General features: G+C 39.2%; 1 pseudogene; it reads right to left on the reverse strand.

Annotated features, from left to right (window-relative positions):
* Positions 1-6,918: 6,918 nt before the first annotated feature.
* LOC124690114 lies at positions 6,919-13,707 on the reverse strand (annotated as a pseudogene).
* Between the last annotated feature and the right edge of the window lie 3,863 nt (positions 13,708-17,570).

Below are 17,570 nucleotides of genomic sequence, written 5' to 3' on the forward strand. Positions count from 1 at the left end.
ACGGAGACTCCTGTCCCCTAGATCTTGGCTTCGCGATGGCGGCGGCTCTGGAAGGTTTTCTCTGGTTTCGTCGAACGTGATAGGGTTTTCGCGACGGAGACCTTAAGTAGGCGGAAGGGCAGCCTCGGAGGGGGCCTGGTGGGCCCACACACTAGGGCGGCGCGGCCCCCCTCTGGCCGCGCCAGGGTGTTGTGTGGGGCCCCCAGGGCTCCGCTCTGGCGGCTCTCGGGTGTTCTGGAAGCTTCGTCCAATTATAAGACTCTGGGCGTTGATTTCGTCCAATTCCGAGAATATTTCCTTACTAGGATTTCTGAAACCAAAAACAGCAGAAAACGAGAACCGGCACTTCGGCATCTCGTCAATAGGTTAGTTCCGGAAAACGCATAATAATGACATATAATGTGTATAAAACATGTAGGTATCATCAATAAAGTAGCATGGAACATAAGAAATTATCGATACGTCGGAGACGTATCGGCATCCCCAAGCTTAGTTCTGCTCGTCCCGAGCGAGTAAACGATAACAAAGATAATTTCTGGAGTGACATGCCATCATAACCTTGATCATACTATTGTAAACATATGTAATGAATGCAGCGATCAAAACAATGGTAATGACATGAGTAAACAAATGAATCATAAAGCAAAGACTTTTCATGAATAGTACTTCAAGACAAGCATCAATAAGTCTTGCATAAGAGTTAGCTCGTAAAGCAATAATTCAAAGTAGAGCTTTTGAAGCAACACAAAGGAAGATTAAGTTTCAGCGGTTGCTTTCAACTTATAACATGTATATCTCATGGATATTGTCAATGTAAAGTAATATAACAAGTGCAATATGCAAGTATGTAGGAATCAATGCACAGTTCACACAAGTGTTTGCTTCTTGAGGTGGAGAGAAATAGGTGAACTAACTCAACATAAAAGTAAAAGAAAGGTCCTTCAAAGAGGAAAGCATCGATTGCTATATTTGTGCTAGAGCTTTGGTTTTGAAAACATAAAGAGAGCATAAAAGTAAAATTTTGAGAGGTGTTTGTTGTTGTCAACGAATGGTAGTGGGCACTCTAACCCCCTTGCCAGACAAACCTACAAAGAGCGGCTCCCATTTTATTTTTATTTTTGTGTGGCACTCCTTCCAACCTTTCTTTCACAAACCATGGCTAACCGAATCCTCGTGTGCTCGCCAACAATCTCATACCATGAAGGAGTGCCTTTTTATTTTAGTTTTATTATGATGACACTCCTCCCCACCTTTGCTTTCTCAAGCCATGGCTAACCGAATCCTTCGGGTGCCGTCCAACAATCACATACCATGGAGGAGTGTCTATTTTTGTTAATTAATTTGGGACTGGGAATCCCATTGCCGGCTCTTTTTGCAAAATTATTGGATAAGCGGATGAAGCCACTAGTCCATTGGTGAAAGTTGCCCAACAAGATTGAAAGATAAACACCACATACTTCCTCATGAGCTATAAAACATTGACACAAATAAGAAGTAATAACTTTTGAATTTTTTAAAGATAGCACTCAAGCAATTTACTTTGGAATGGCGGAGAAATACCATGTAGTAGGTAGGTATGGTGGACACAAATGGCATAGTGGTTGGCTCAAGGATTTTGGATGCATGAGAAGTATTCCCTCTCGATACAAGGTTTAGGCTAGCAAGGTTATTTGAAACAAACACAAGGATGAACCGGTGCAGCAAAACTCACATAAAAGACATATTGTAAACATTATAAGACTCTACACCGTCTTCCTTGTTGTTCAAAACTCAATACTAGAAATTATCTAGACTTTAGAGAGACCAATTATGCAAACCAAATTTTAGCAAGCTCTATGTATTTCTTCATTAATAGGTGCAAAGTATATGATGCAAGAGCTTAAACATGAGCACAACAATTGCCAAGTATCACATTATCCAAGACATTTTACCAATTACTACATGTAGCATTTCCCGTTTCCAACCATATAACAATTAACGAAGCAGTTTCAACCTTCGCCATGAACATTAAAAGCTAAGAACACATGTGTTCATACGAACCAGCGGAGCGTGTCTCTCTCCCACACAAGGATGAACTTATTCAAACAAAACAAAAATAAAAACAAACAGACGCTCCAAGTAAAGTGCATAAGATGTGACTGAATAAAAATATAGTTTCAAGAGAAGGAACCTGATAATTTGTCGATGAAGAAAGGGATGCCTTGGGCATCCCCAAGCTTAGATGCTTGAGTCTTCTTGAAATATGCAGAGATGAACCACGGGGGCATCCCCAAGCTTAGACTCTTCACTCTTCTTGATCATAGTATATCATCCTCCTCTCTTGACCCTTGAAAACTTCCTCCACACCAAACTCGAAACAACTCATTAGAGGGTTAGTGCACAATAAAAATTAACATGTTCAGAGGTGACATAATCATTCTTAACACTTCTGGACATTGCATAAAGCTACTTGGACATTAATGGATCAAAGAAATTCATCCAACATAGCAAAAGAGGCAATGCGAAATAAAAGGCAGAATCTGTCAAAACAGAACAGTTCGTAAAGATGAATTTTAAAATGGCACCAGACTTGCTCAAATGAAAATGCTCAAATTGAAAGAAAGTTGCGTATATATCTGAGGATCACGCACGTAAATTGACATATTTTTCTGAGCTACCTACAGAGAGGCAGGTCGAAATTCGTGACAGAAAAGAAATCTGTAACTGCGCAGTAATCCAAATCTAGTATGAACCTTACTATCAAAGACTTTACTTGGCACAACAATGCAACAAAACTAAGATAAGGAGCGGTTGCTACAGTAGTAACAACTTCCAAGACACAAATATAAAATAGAGGTACTGTAGCAAAATAAACACATGGGTTATCTCCCAAGAAGTTCTTTCTTTATAGCCATTAAGATGGGCTCAGCAGTTTTAATGATGCACTCGCAAGAAATAAGAGTTGAAGCAAAAGAGAGCATCAAAAAGCAAATTCAAAACACATTTAAGCCTAACATGCTTCCTATGCATAGGAATCTTGTAAATAAACAAGTTCATGAAGAGCAAAGTAACAAGCATATGAAGATAAAACCAGTGTAACTTCAAAAATTTCAGCATATAGAGAGGTGTTTTAGTAACATGAAAATTTCTACAACCATATTTTCCTCTCTCATAATAACTTTCGGAGGCATCATGAACAAACTCAACAATATAAGTATCACATAAAGCATTCTTATTCACATGCATAAAAGTATCATTACTCTCCACATAAGCATAATCAATTTTATTAGTTGTAGTGGGAGCAAATTCAACAAAGTAGCTATCATCATTATTCTCATCAAGTGTAGGAGGCATAGTATAATCATAATAACATTTATTCTCCATAGTAGGCGGCACCAAAAGATCACTATCATTATAATCATCATAAATAGGAGGCAAAGTATCATCAAAGTAAATTTTCTCCTCAATGCTTGGGGGACTAAAAAGATCATGCTCATCAGAACCAGCTTCCCCAAGCTTAGAACTTTCTATATCATTAGCAACAATGGTATTCAAAGTGTTCATACTAATATGTTCCATGGGTTTTTTAATTTTCGCATCAAACCATCCATGTCTTAAATCAGGAAATAGAATAAGAAGCTCACTGTTGTCCATTATGCCTAACTAGTGTAAACAAGAAATAAAAAGATGCAATTGCAGGATCTAAAGGAAATAGCTTCGAGCACACACACAACGACGCCAGAAAAGTAATTTACCTGGGACCGGAGTATGAGAGCCTTTTACCTTTCCTCCCCGGAAACGGCGCCAGAAAATAGCTTGATGTCTACGGGTGCTTCTATTCTTGTAGACAGTGTTGGGCCTCCAAGAGCAGAGGTTTGTAGAACAGCAGCAAGTTTCCCTTAAGTGGATCACCCAAGGTTTATCAAACTCGGGGAGGAAGAGGTCAAAGATATCCCTCTCAAGCAACCCTGCAACCACAAAGCAAGAAGTCTCTTGTGTCCCCAACACACCTAATAGGTGCACTAGTTCGGCGAAGAGATAGTGAAATACAAGTGGTATGAATGAATATGAGTAGTAGTACGGCGCCAGAAAAGTTCTTGCTGGCGTGCAGTTGATGGTAGTAAAATTGCAGGAAGTATAGATGCAGTAAAACAGTAAACAAACAGCGATATAAGTATTTAGGAACAAGGCCTAGGGATCATACTTTCACTAGTGGACACTCTCAACATTGATCACATAACAGAATAAATAGATAGATGCTAGACTCTACACCCTCTTGTTGGATGATGAACACCACTAACTGTGTAGGATTACACGAACCCTCAATGCCGGAGTTAACAAGCTCCACAATATTCAATGTTCATATTTAAATAACCTTAGAGTGCATAACGGATCAACATAACCAAACCAAGTACTAACATAGCATGCACACTGTCACCTTCACACTACGAAAGGAGGAATAAATCACATCAATACTATCATAGCAATAGTTAACTTCATAATCTACAAGAGATCACAATCATAGCCTACGCCAAGTACTACACGATGCACACATTGTCACCATTACACCGTGCAGGAGGAATAAACTACTTTAATAACATCACTAGAGTAGCACACAGATAAATTGTGATACAAAACACATTGCAATCATAAAGAGATATAAATAAGCACTTCACTATGCCATTCATAACAGCGAATAAGTATTCGTGAAATATAGCCTAAGAGACCCACACGATGCACACACTCGTCACCTTTACACACGTGGGACAAGGAGTCTCCGGAGATCACATAAGTAAAATCCACTTGACTAGCATAATGACATCTAGATTACAAGCATCATCATATGAATCTCAATCATGTAAGGCAGCTCATGAGATTATTGTATTGAAGCACATAGGAGAGAGATTAACCACATAGCTACCGGTACAGCCCCGAGCCTCGATGGAGAACTACTCCCTCCTCATGGGAGACAGCAGCGTTGATGAAGATGGCGGTGGTGTCGATGGAGAAGCCTTCCGGGGGCACTTCCCCGTCCCGGCGGCGTGCCGGAACGGAGACTCCTGTCCCCCAGATCTTGGCTTCGCGATGGCGGCGGCTCTGGAAGGTTTTCTCTGGTTTCGTCGAACATGATAGGGTTTTCGCGACGGAGACCTTAAGTAGGCGGAAGGGCAGCCTCGGAGGGGGCCTAGTGGGCCCACACACTAGGGCGGCGCGGCCCCCCCCCTCTGGCCACGCCAGGGTGTTGTGTGGGGCCCCCAGGGCTCCCCTCTGGCGGCTCTCGGGTGTTCTGGAAGCTTCGTCCAATTATAAGACTCTGGGCGTTGATTTCGTCCAATTCCGAGAATATTTCCTTACTAGGATTTCTGAAACCAAAAACAGCAGAAAACGAGAGCCGGCACTTCGGCATCTCGTCAATAGGTTAGTTCCGGAAAACGCATAATAATGACATATAATGTGTATAAAACATGTAGGTATCATCAATAAAGTAGCATGGAACATAAGAAATTATCGATACGTCGGAGACGTATCAGGCATTGCCGAGAAACCGCCACGTCATCCCTGAAATAGCAAAATAGGAAAAAACAAGTTTTCTACCTCCTAGAAATTAAATACCAATGAAAAGGACTTTATAGGAAAGTCTCTTAAATCAAATAAAAAGGCGTAAATAATAATGGATCGTGTAAAATATCATTAAAAACTTATCATATAAGTCACTATATTGATAATGTAAAGTGCACGTATCACACGTACATGAATAGTGTGTTTGAGTCCCAATGGCATCCACTATTATATGCCTCCATCTACATAGTTATTTAAGAGCTGGAGTTTGATTTCTTCTCTTTATGCTAGATTTTAGCAAGAAGAAACATACCCCATCAGTTGAGCCTAGGGGGATTAAATCAGACCAGTTCTTCAAAAAAGTCAAAAACTAGTCAACCATCGTTAAACCGATGCCGGGGATAAAAAATCGACATATTCATGTGTTTGAGGGAAGATTTAGACCAGAATAGAGCCGAGGACCCAAGTCAGTCTTTTAAAGCATTTGAGAGATCAATGTGCATTTAAACCTTTCTACTCATTTGTGGCCTGGTGGTAACCAAGAGCGGATTGATCCATGGAACCAAAATATAGATTGGAAACCACATGGTCTCCCTTCCATGACTCAGTTGAGTGGGGAGTGGCCATCACATGAGACCATTGATATATCAGCTATCATGACATGCGGGATGGAAGGAGAGGAACCGATGGACCGTGCTACTCTTTGTTTACTTTGTTCTTTGGAAATAAGTTCAACATTTTCTGCTCCTAGACACTTATAGCTTTGGCGAGGTGATGCTTTTTTCTGTGTGCATTCTTAATGTCTTGCCTATATCTTGATATTATATTGTCACAGAGGCTAGGTGTAATTTATATATTCTTAATATTAATATGTTCCTTCTATCGCAAAAAAGCATGTGTGTGTTTTGTTCAAAATAATATTTCTAATGTGTTCAATGGGGTACCCGTTTCTCAATTGCACCACGGAAGGTTGATGGGTGGGCTGGACAGTTATAGTGTTGCCGAGAAACTAGGCCATCAACCCATGAGAGTTCATCCACGGCCACAGACAAATCAAAGGAACGTGATACTACTCTACTAAATGAAGAACATAATTTCAAAGTAGAGCAGCAGAAATCGGAAACAAGACGAGACTGTACTTGTGGATTCATATGTTATGGAAATATACGATACAAATGTGCACACAGTGACACCCGTAACCATCTCAAATTTTACACACATATATAACCATCTCAAATTTTACACACATATATAACCATCTCAAAATTGTACTGAGGTATGATGACTCGAAGGTTCAGTTTGACGCGATATAACCCTCAAATGTAAACAACCAACCCCTTCATGCAATTTTTATTGAAGATCCCGGAAAATCCATCTTTATTAATATCCAGAAAGCCAAACCATTATCTCTGACACTGCGAGCTTGTATATCTCTTCGGATGGCACATTATCTCCAAACCGGCTACTCGCTTCACGTATCTATTTGCAGCAAAGACATAAATTAAAGGGATGCTCACGTAGATTATATAAACATTATGAGAGTCGTCCCATTTTGTCAAGAGTTTATCCCATTTTCTCCAAACAAAATACAACAAAAAAAACATCATAAACAAATAAAAATGCATTTGCACAAAATTAATGACAGTTTTCATATAAACAAACGAGCTCACCCCTGTAACCATAATTCATCCAATCCCATTTCAAAATGCTTTTTACGGTGTCCATTGATAACACCCTTCAACAAGTTAAACTTGGTGCATATTCCATATGTGAGTGCTACTACACATATAGCTAGGAAATGATTGTATATGACATGTATAGGTTCCATCTATATCCATAATACATAGTTAAATAATGCTATGTTATTTCAGAAAAAGCGATAAAATTTAAATATTTCATCAAGTTATTAACATCTAGATTTTTTAAAAATTATTGTGTAAATATATAACCAGTTAAACCTACATCTAGTCTTAGTAATTTAGTATTCTAGATTCAGAACTATCAAAGTTCTGTAAAAAGGGATTAAAATCTATTAGATAGTGTTGAGTTATGTTTGTAAACTAAAATCCCATCCAATTCAACCACCCAAGTTATTCATTTACGAAATATGCTAAGTACTTTTACATGTTACTACACATTTCGCTAGGGAATGATTGTATAGGGCATGTATAGGTTCCATCTATATCCACAATAGATAGATAAATTATGCCATGCTATTTTAGAAAAAGAGATAAAATTAAATAATTTCATAAAGCTATTAACATCTAGATTTATTTCAAAAATATTGTGCAAATATATAATCAGTTCTACCTACGTGTAGTCTTAATAATTTAGCATTCTAACATCAGAATTATCAAAATTCTGTACAAAGAAATCAAATTTTTTTGTTTGATAAGAAGCTAATTTAGCCTCTATTGTTTTACTGAACCACCATTATGCCTGTGAAGTTTGAATTAAACTAAAACAATTTACAAGATATCGCCTCAATTCCAAAAAAACATCCAGCATGATGTATACAAACTACACCTTCAATTATCACAATCGTAAGAATTTTTTTTTAAGTTTCATTGGGAATCCTAGGTTATCATTCGTAGTATCCACAAATTATGAAACCTAAACTCACCGAAAAAAATCATTTTCTATACCTCCCTCCTACATCATATTGAGCTTTCTGCATGTAGCCCCAATGATAAATTATTAGCACACTTGATACATGTTTCAATACAATTCACTTAACTACCACCTTATCCTCCACCTCAAGTCCGAATTTAGACATTATTTTTATTAGTGAAATGACTTGTTAAATTTGATTTTCTATCTTTCTCATATGTTGTATGGACATTCCTGACAATATCAACCAAGAAATGAGCAAATACGTGAGGCATTTCTTATGGATGAATTCAGATATTCTTGAAAAGGTCATGCTCTTGAAACATGAACAAGAGTTTACATACATAAAAAAGTCAAGAATGCGTGTGTGTTGAATATCAATATCCCAAATAAAGCTTTTCTTGGAGAGGTCGACAAATTTTCAGTTGTCTGGACATTCCTTGAGTCAATATAATTTGGACCACCTAATGTAGTACGACTAGAATTCCTAGAAACCACTTAGTAGGATCCTTTTTGTGGAAAATTAATTTACAACTTTGGTTTACATAATTTATGGCAAGGTGTAATTGAAATGATCAAAGGTTTTTCTTGAACTAGCATTTATCATGATAGTTATATGCACAAAAGATTTCTCATTTGGTTTATGTAATAGAACTTATATATATAGTTCATCACGTCATTTAACATGAGTTCTTAGAGGACTTACTTCATTTGCCTTTATGTCAATTGGCTCGTAAGATTTTCTACAAATGGAAGAAGTTTTTGAACATACTATTACTGTTAGTCGGAGATTCTACCAATGTGTGGAATCATAGTTTGGGGAATCAACATTTTTTCATCTCACGTGGCCTATAAAGTGATTGTTGATTTTCAACCCCCACCTCCCCATTTCAATTACATTTGGTAATCTTTATGTAAAACCAAGCAGTCATTGTTCTTATGGTTAATATTGCATGATATATTGAGCACTATAAATGTAATGTTAGAAAAAGAATTCTAGTTACCATTATTGCACTCTACAATTCTCTAATGTTCTCAAGAAGACCCTATACTATCTATTTCCCATGAGCCTAGAATTTTTCTCCCCAAAGAACAAGAAACCTCCCAAATTATAGTGATATCATGTCCCCTTCTTCACGCTTCTTATAGTCATTGCATCTTGGGGTTTTGGATTATTAGGAACCATGAAACTTTGAAGGATCGGAGACCCAATGTCATTGGATGAAAAGAAACATTTATACATGAGTTGGATCTGGTTTGCCATAGAATTCAGAATAAATATTCCCAACATTTAGAGGTTCGCCGAAAACACAACTTAATCCTTATATTTTCATATGCATTTGAATTAGAATATCACTTTATTAATTTACAACCTATAGTTGAGATCTCTCTGATGGTTTTCCGTAAAGAAAGGAAATTAACACACAATCAAAATAGTAAGAACAAATACCAGCTTGCATAGGTGGAGGTGTCGAGTGTGGTAAGATTTGTCAACATCATGTGTGCATTTAGCCTAGGATATATAATAAAATAGAAACATGTTTTCTTATGCATATAGGAAGAGAAGTTATACCTTGTTGGAATGTTTTGTTATAATTCAAAGGGTCCAATATACTCCATCCATCCCTAAATACATGGTGTATAAACTTAGTCAAACGTCTATGCTTTCAAAGCTTGACTGAGTATACATACAAAATATGAAGATTTAAAATACTACATCAATACCAATAGATCAACTATAAGATATATTTTCATGATTTATTTACTTAATATTGTAACTATTGATATTACCTTTTGTGTAATTGTTCAAACTTAGCAACCGTTGAGTTTTCACTAAATCATGAGTCGTGTATTTCAAGACGGAAGGAGTATATGTATGTATAATTAAAACAATTCTATAGGTTTTATCTTGGAAAGTTTGGCTTTTTCCTAAATTACATGTCATGTATTTTGGGACCGAAGTAGTATATGGTATGTCCATTTCAAAATTGAGAACTATATGTGACAATGATATCCCTAGCTCTAGCTAGACTTAAAAGACAAACATCATTGTTTTTTTTATCTGGATGTTGTGTGAGCCTGATGGAGAGAGGAAGATGAAGCATGACAGGGAGGAACACTCCAAGGAGAACTAACATGATGATGCTATATTTTCAAGTTCATCATTGAATGGTCTTAACTATCATTTCTGGGTGAAGAAAAGGAACAGCCTAAATGCTAAAGGCTATGAGGCAACCACCATGTTAAAACAATATATGATACTTCAAATATTACAATGCAATATTGGCTACTGAATGGGTGTACACTTATTTTTATGTGATCTACTCTGAATAAAATAAAAAGGTTGATGTCATCGAATCATTAGAGTATACCATATGTTACCATGTAGGTGATTCTCCCACTTTACTAAACTATTTTCGACAATGTAACTTTGTAACATGTTTTGACTCTAGTGGATACACACAATCATATAAGATCCACACTTCTTCCTAGTTTACTGAATTGTTTCAAGAATATTTTTATAATAAGTTTTGTTGTCAGAGGATATACGCATTCTGATAAGATTGCGGTGCAAGTCCTGACTCTCTCACTATATTGAACCATTTTGATACTGTAGAGACTATATGCTATAAAATAAGACATGTGCAAATCTTGAGACTATATGCTATAAAATAATATAATTTAGTACATTTTTACATTAAAGATATATATTTTTGCAAGTGATGATTAATTATGTTAATATAAGATTTTTTCATATGCTGCTAACTTAAGTTGCTTAAGACCCAATTTTTTTTTGCCAACATCCCCATTTATCTTATTTCTTTTTTAGTTTAAAAAATGGGCATTTCACCTCATCACCATCCAGATGTAAAATTTTCTCTGTAATGATTTTGAGGGACACGGAAACCTTCAGTTAGCAAACTGGAAAATATTTTCTAAGAAGAAAGAATTCTGGGGACTAGGTGTGCCTCATCTGGCTAATGTCAAATTTTTTCTCCTTATTTTCTAGATTAAAATATGTTCTAAGGAATGAATGAAAACTTTGGAGAACTTCAGTTGCTGCCAAATATAACACATGCAACACGAATATCTTCTCGGTAAAGCTGGAGTAATTTTGCAATTTTAGAAGGCGTGATGCGTACATTGTAGAATATTAGATTTGGTTATAGGTGAAAAATAGTAAATGATGTAAAAGTTATATTTTTGGAAGACACATTGTGTGAGACTTCCCCATAGAAATTAAGTTCTTTGAACTATATGTCTTGTGCCATGAACAATAAAAGACTGTCCAAAAGATTTGGAATTGTAGTAACCTTAGGTTCACTTTTAGGAGGAATTTTGCTGCCTCGTGTGCAACAGTGGTATGAATTGGAAAGTATTACTACTAGCATCTCTTCCTCTGCTGTTAGTGATGCTCTAAGTAGGCAATATGAAAGTAATGCAGGGTATGTCATCATCCCTTTATGATGTTCTTAATTTTGGTGGAGTCACACCCATGTTTGTCCTTGATGTTTGGCAACTCCTTATTCCTCCCAGAGTGCACGTTTTTCTATTTTGTCTTGAAACATTTCGATGACTAGAGACAACGTGATGAAAAGAAATTTTAATAAACCTGAATGTTGCATTTCATGTGCTGAAAACGAATCAATCCATCACTTATTCTTTCACTACATTGTACCTATACAGATTTGGCAAATCATTCTGTTTTTTCATGTTTCTTTAGAAATGATTACTTGTCAATTGCCAATTGGGTAGATAACAAAAAACATAAAGTTTTAAATTCAGTCTGTGATGCTACTCTCTAGTGTATATATCTGGAAAGTTAGGAATGATATGCTCTTTAAAGAAGTGAGCATAACTCACTTGGTTAGGGGAGTGGATGTACAACCTAGCCACCCAGGTTCAAATCCCCAGGGATGCAAATTTGAGTTCTTATTATTAAAAAAACAAAATCTCACTGTAGGGGCTTCCCCTACCGTATTACTTTCAAAAAATGATATGCTCTTTAACGGTTAAATTTGGCTGAATTTGCACCAAATTTTGAGAGTGATATTGCATTCATTCAATAGATGAATGGTCATATTCAAGGAACACTTGTCTGCAACCATAGACCAAATTATTGATATGTGATGCTGATCCTGGAGGGGAATTTCGAATTGACAAGTGACAAGTGACTAAAGGGCTCAAAGGTATCACTATCAAGAATCCCCCTAAAGATGAGTATGGTGATCACATCTCTCTCGTCGCCAAGAAGCTGCTGAGGTAAGTTACCTGGACCAATCCGGCATCGATCCTTGAAGCTGCTTCGATCATATCACATTTTTAGATTCTTTTGTGAGCCGGTGTGGATGCACCTATAGGATTTGTGTATATAGGGTGTAGTTTCCTGTTTCCAACTTGAACTCCAATTATGCTTTTGTGTCATTAGGCATCTAAACCCTCTCAAACACGCTTGTGTGCTGTAAAATCAGACATGTGTTTATGTGGCTTCCGTAGGTTTACCAATGGAGCCACGATGGTGATCCCTTTAATCTAAAAAAATCTAGTAATTTTCGATAATATGACTGACCATGTTTCCGTGTGTGTGTTCCCCTTACCCCTAAAGTTTATATCTAAAATTGACTACCAAAATTCGAAGAACATAGCTAGCTAGATGGAGGACAAAGGTTTAGGATAAGGGTTTTACTTACGCGAGCGTGGATGGTGAACATGCTCCGGGCGTTATCACACGAGATCCCAGATGTGACCACATTGATGTTGTGCTTCTCCAGCACGGCTATCAACATAGGCAGTACGCTTCGGCGCCGCGCCACACACACACTGATGTATGCGTCGTTTCCTGACAGACTCAGCACGACGTTAGGCCTAGACCACGTCTGTAGCCCCACCGGCGTTGGAGCCGCGGTCACCGCGCCCACAGTTATAGGTGCTACCTGCATAGGTGCCACCTGGTCCGTAAGCGCTAGCGCCGCTGCAGAAGATGAGACCCCATGATTGGCTGCGGTGCCAATCTTGCCTTGTGCCAGCTACATCTCCATCTTCCGTTTCTCCAGCTCGCTTAGTGTCTCCTTCAGACTCTTGATGTAGTGTATAGCTTCCATCACTATGCTCGATTTGTCAACATGAAACACAAAAAACTAGTGAGGATCTTCATCTGCATCCACAAAGACCTAACATATGAGTAAATCATAATAGCATCACCTTGTCAGGGAGGGTGGGGAGGAGTCCATGCAACTTGGTGAACATCTCACTCATCCGTTTCCTTCTCTCGCGCTCCGTGATGATGTGCAATTCTCTGTCACCATGGCGGCCACCTGATCTGCCATGTCTGGCAACAGCTATGACATGTGGAGTGTTGATCTTACCCTTAGATCTACCACCCTCATCTTCTCCTTCTATCTTGATGACACTCTTCCCCTTGTCAATGGCACTCACAATCACCGGATGGCTGCTGCTCTTGGACTCATCGCTACCGTTGTCGTTGTTACCGGGACTCATGGAGTCGGAGCTGGTCGCCGGCGGTGCGTTGTGGTTGTTGTTGTCGGAGTCCTGAGCCATGACACTAAACTAAGCACTAAGTAAAGTGTAAGAAGTTTAGATCAGAGGAGAAGAAGTCGTCCTTTGCTGGCTTTAAGAAATGATGCGCCAAGCTTTTACGTCTTCTCGAAAGATTGATAATATCCGCGTGTCTCATGTTTGTCAGGATGTATAAAATTAATTACCATAAGTATTTTGCGGGAACTTTTTCCCTTCTCTCTATCTCCAAGTATTGCTGTCAAAAATGTGTGAGGCCTCTTAGCTAGCTGGCTCACGCTAATATTGGCACATTCATTGAATTTACATCCTACTCATTTATTTCAGTAAAAATATGGAAGCAACACAAGCATTCTTTTCTGCATGATGATCTCCATTCTTATTTCTGACTTGGATGATCTAATTAGCAATTATGCACTGCTTCATAATCCATGTATACTTAGTAGAATTTAATAAAATCGCAATGATAACGACTTCGTCTAAATCACCATTTTCAACTGATACTACATTCTTCTCAGGTTTGAGATATCTTTATTCATTCTAATATATCAGTCTCTGCAGACCGGATTATGTTGATTCACACTTACAGAAATGCATATAATCGATGACCGGAGGTTGCACAGCAACTCCATTCTCCAGAAAACTGACAGTAACGGATTCACACAGTTCACGATCTCAATTAAAACAACAAACTCCATGTAATCTCTCCGTTCCACGAAAGTTATATATAATTTATCTAAATTCAAATGTATCTAGACACTAAATAGCATCTAGATACATCAAAATTTTGCTAGACAAATTCCATGGGACAGAGGGGTACAAGAATACAAAGTTTGTTTTTTTTTTTGAGAAAAATACAAAGTTTGTTAAGAGCAACATTTTGGGCATGAATGGGATCCAACTTCTTGATCACCTTTTTGTACGTATCCCACCAGACACAATGGCGTATTTCACTGGGTAATTAACGGCGGAAGGCTTTCTCCTTTTCAATTTACTTTGCGTGTTAGTATAATATAAGCTTGCAAGTACAGGCAAAAATCACACGTGGACGAGGAGCTAAGACAGAAACACACAAACAAGTTAGCCTTTTTCAACAGAATTTACATGGGCTTTTGGTCAGGCAGGCTTGTCTCCGGCCCACGCATTGCACCGCGGCTCCCATCCCTGGCTGGCCCTCTATTTCTGATGCCTGTCTCTGGACGGGGTGCCACTATGCCGGTCCACAAAAGATGCAACCTTCTACTCTCTATACCGCTTAGACCATCTTTAGTAGATCCTCCGTCCCACCGTACCGCAGAACGCAAATAGTGTTAACCGCATTGGCATTTTTGTCACGAAATGCATCGCGGTAGAACAGATTCCGTATAACTATACCGCATAATATACGTGATGTCGCGGCAGAACACATCCCGTATAACTATACCGCAAATGTATGCAGTATGCGGTGCAATTATGTGGGTCCATTCTTAAAGCACAAATAGTTCGAAATAATAATGATGTTTGACATAAAAACATAGTCACGAGGAGGTATCATAGCATAGATGATAGATTATTGACACATAGTGATTCAAACTGTAGCGGAAGGGCCATTTCCGTTGCCATCATCTCCACCGACACCACCATTGATGGAGGCAGCAGCTGCTGCAGAAGACGAGACCTCCCTTCTTGCCTTCTTTGTTTGCAAGATCTCTGTCCTTCTTATTTCCCACCATTCTTTGGTGAGAGCATCCATTATAGTTGGATTCATCATCATCAATCAGTTCTCTTCTTTTTTCCTACTGAAGCCGGATCCTTCTATCTTCAAAGGCGGCCTTCCACTTCTCGTCTTCTCTAATTACTTCCCACTTCCTAATCTTCTCCCAATGTTTGATCTCGGCCAACTCCTTCCTAGTTAGCAATTTCTCTTGAGCAATTTGTTTCTTAACAGTCATCATCTTCTCAATCTTGGAGGTCAACCTCTCTTGCTCCACCCTTTTTTGACCTCTAACTTTGCGTGCCTTTTCCCATTGGGCCTTCCTTTGTTTCTTCCTTCGGACGGTGCATCATCACTATCATCATCCAAAGCAATTGGCTCCCCAGTGCGAGGAGGAGGCAATTGGAGCCCCAGAGCGAGAAGGAGGAACCTCTTGGTCCATCAACTTCCACTTCTCGATGTGCTCTAGAATTTTCCAATAATGGTGTAATGTGAAAAACCGGTTCTCGCTTGCTTCCATGTTTTTATACCTTTGTTGCGCAATACGACCATGCGAAGAAATAATTCAAAGACATAAAAAGTTAACATATAGGGAGTAAACATTGCAATGGGAAAGATAACCATTTGGGGATAAATGACTCACGAGGTGTAGGCCAACAAACCTGATCAATGGTTTGTTTGCGTCGAGTTTAACTGTCACACGCACAAAGCTAGTGCTCCACTGCACGCGCCAAAAGCTCATGTCAATCGTCGTTGAAATATGCTACTTCCTACTCCCTCTAATCCATATTAACTGTAGCCAATATACATATATCATACATATATCTCGATAAGTTTAACTTCCAACTACATCTATATTAGAAACAAGTAATATGGATATGAACAACAAGTGTAACCCTCATAGGTACAAAGATACTGACATGGGCTCCCAACGAAGGGACAGAGTGGAAGGCCCAACGCGGCGACCAATTTCCCAATATAACCATTGTTTGAAGCATTTTCATCCTAAATTTAGGCTGAGAATGTGGTCATACGGACACGTCCGCCAAGGGCGGTCCAGTTAGCCACCACCTCTTTCAATGTGACGTGGTGGTATACCTTTCACATCCCCACTTCACCAGTGGACATATCCACTTCCCCCTGCATCGTCAACGTCCCACTACCATACCCAAGTATGCGGCGATGGCCTCTTGTCGCCATAGATCATGATTACCCCCACGCCCACGATGCCAAAGAGGTAGGGGCACCACATGAACAATGACGAGACGGGGTCCTTGAAGGGTAGCCGCCATTGTAGCTTCTTCTAGGCGCGGACCATGCCGAAGCCAGTGTGCCACCATGTCAGCGTCTCCGTCCATATGGCGCATGCGTACTTTGAGGCATACAAGGCCCTAGCATGGCCCGACGTGCACCTACCCACGGATATGGAGCATGCGTAATAGGGTTCTGGTGCTGCTTGTCCCTAGAACAACCACCCCTGAGCCCATCTGCCCACCTGACCTCCCAGTGGATCCAGCCTATGCCTTGGACTCACTGGACTGGGCCAAGTGTTTTGGGACAGAGCACAACCCCGGTGGCATTCCTTGTTCGCCCCCAAATTGCTGATGTTGTGGCTCAAGGACTCCGAAACGGAGTTCTATTATGACTCTCACGACCAGCTTGTTGTGTGAAGAGAGAAAGTCAGAGATGTATGTGTGCCAACAGTGCGAGTCAGATACCTCCCACTGGAGCTAGAGCTTCTGCCGCCAATGGACCTGCATGCGGCGACTGAAATTTCCGAGCTAGAGGAGCTTCGCTGGTAGCAAGATCTATGTGTGGAACTCCCCGCCTCTACTATGGTGTTCGCAAGAAAACATGGCCATCAGCCCATGAGAGCTCATCCACTGGCCACGACAAAAATCGAAGTAACACGATACTACTATTGAATGAAAAACATAATTTTAATGTTTTTTGTTGCACAAACATAATTTTAATGTAGAACAGCAGAAACCAACAATACAAGTCTACAATTGGAAGTCCGAATTCAAATGCAATATGTGATACAAAGGTGCATACACATGACAATCTCAGAACAGTTCCAGAGATATGGCGATTCAAAGGTTCAGTTCGACGATATTAAAGCTAATCCTTAAATGTAAACAACCAGGCCACTCTACTACTTTTATTAAAGAGTGCAGAAAATCCATCTTTATCA

The sequence above is a fragment of the Lolium rigidum genome, chromosome 2, assembly GCF_022539505.1.
Source record: "Lolium rigidum isolate FL_2022 chromosome 2, APGP_CSIRO_Lrig_0.1, whole genome shotgun sequence".
Classification (NCBI taxonomy): domain Eukaryota; kingdom Viridiplantae; phylum Streptophyta; class Magnoliopsida; order Poales; family Poaceae; genus Lolium; species Lolium rigidum.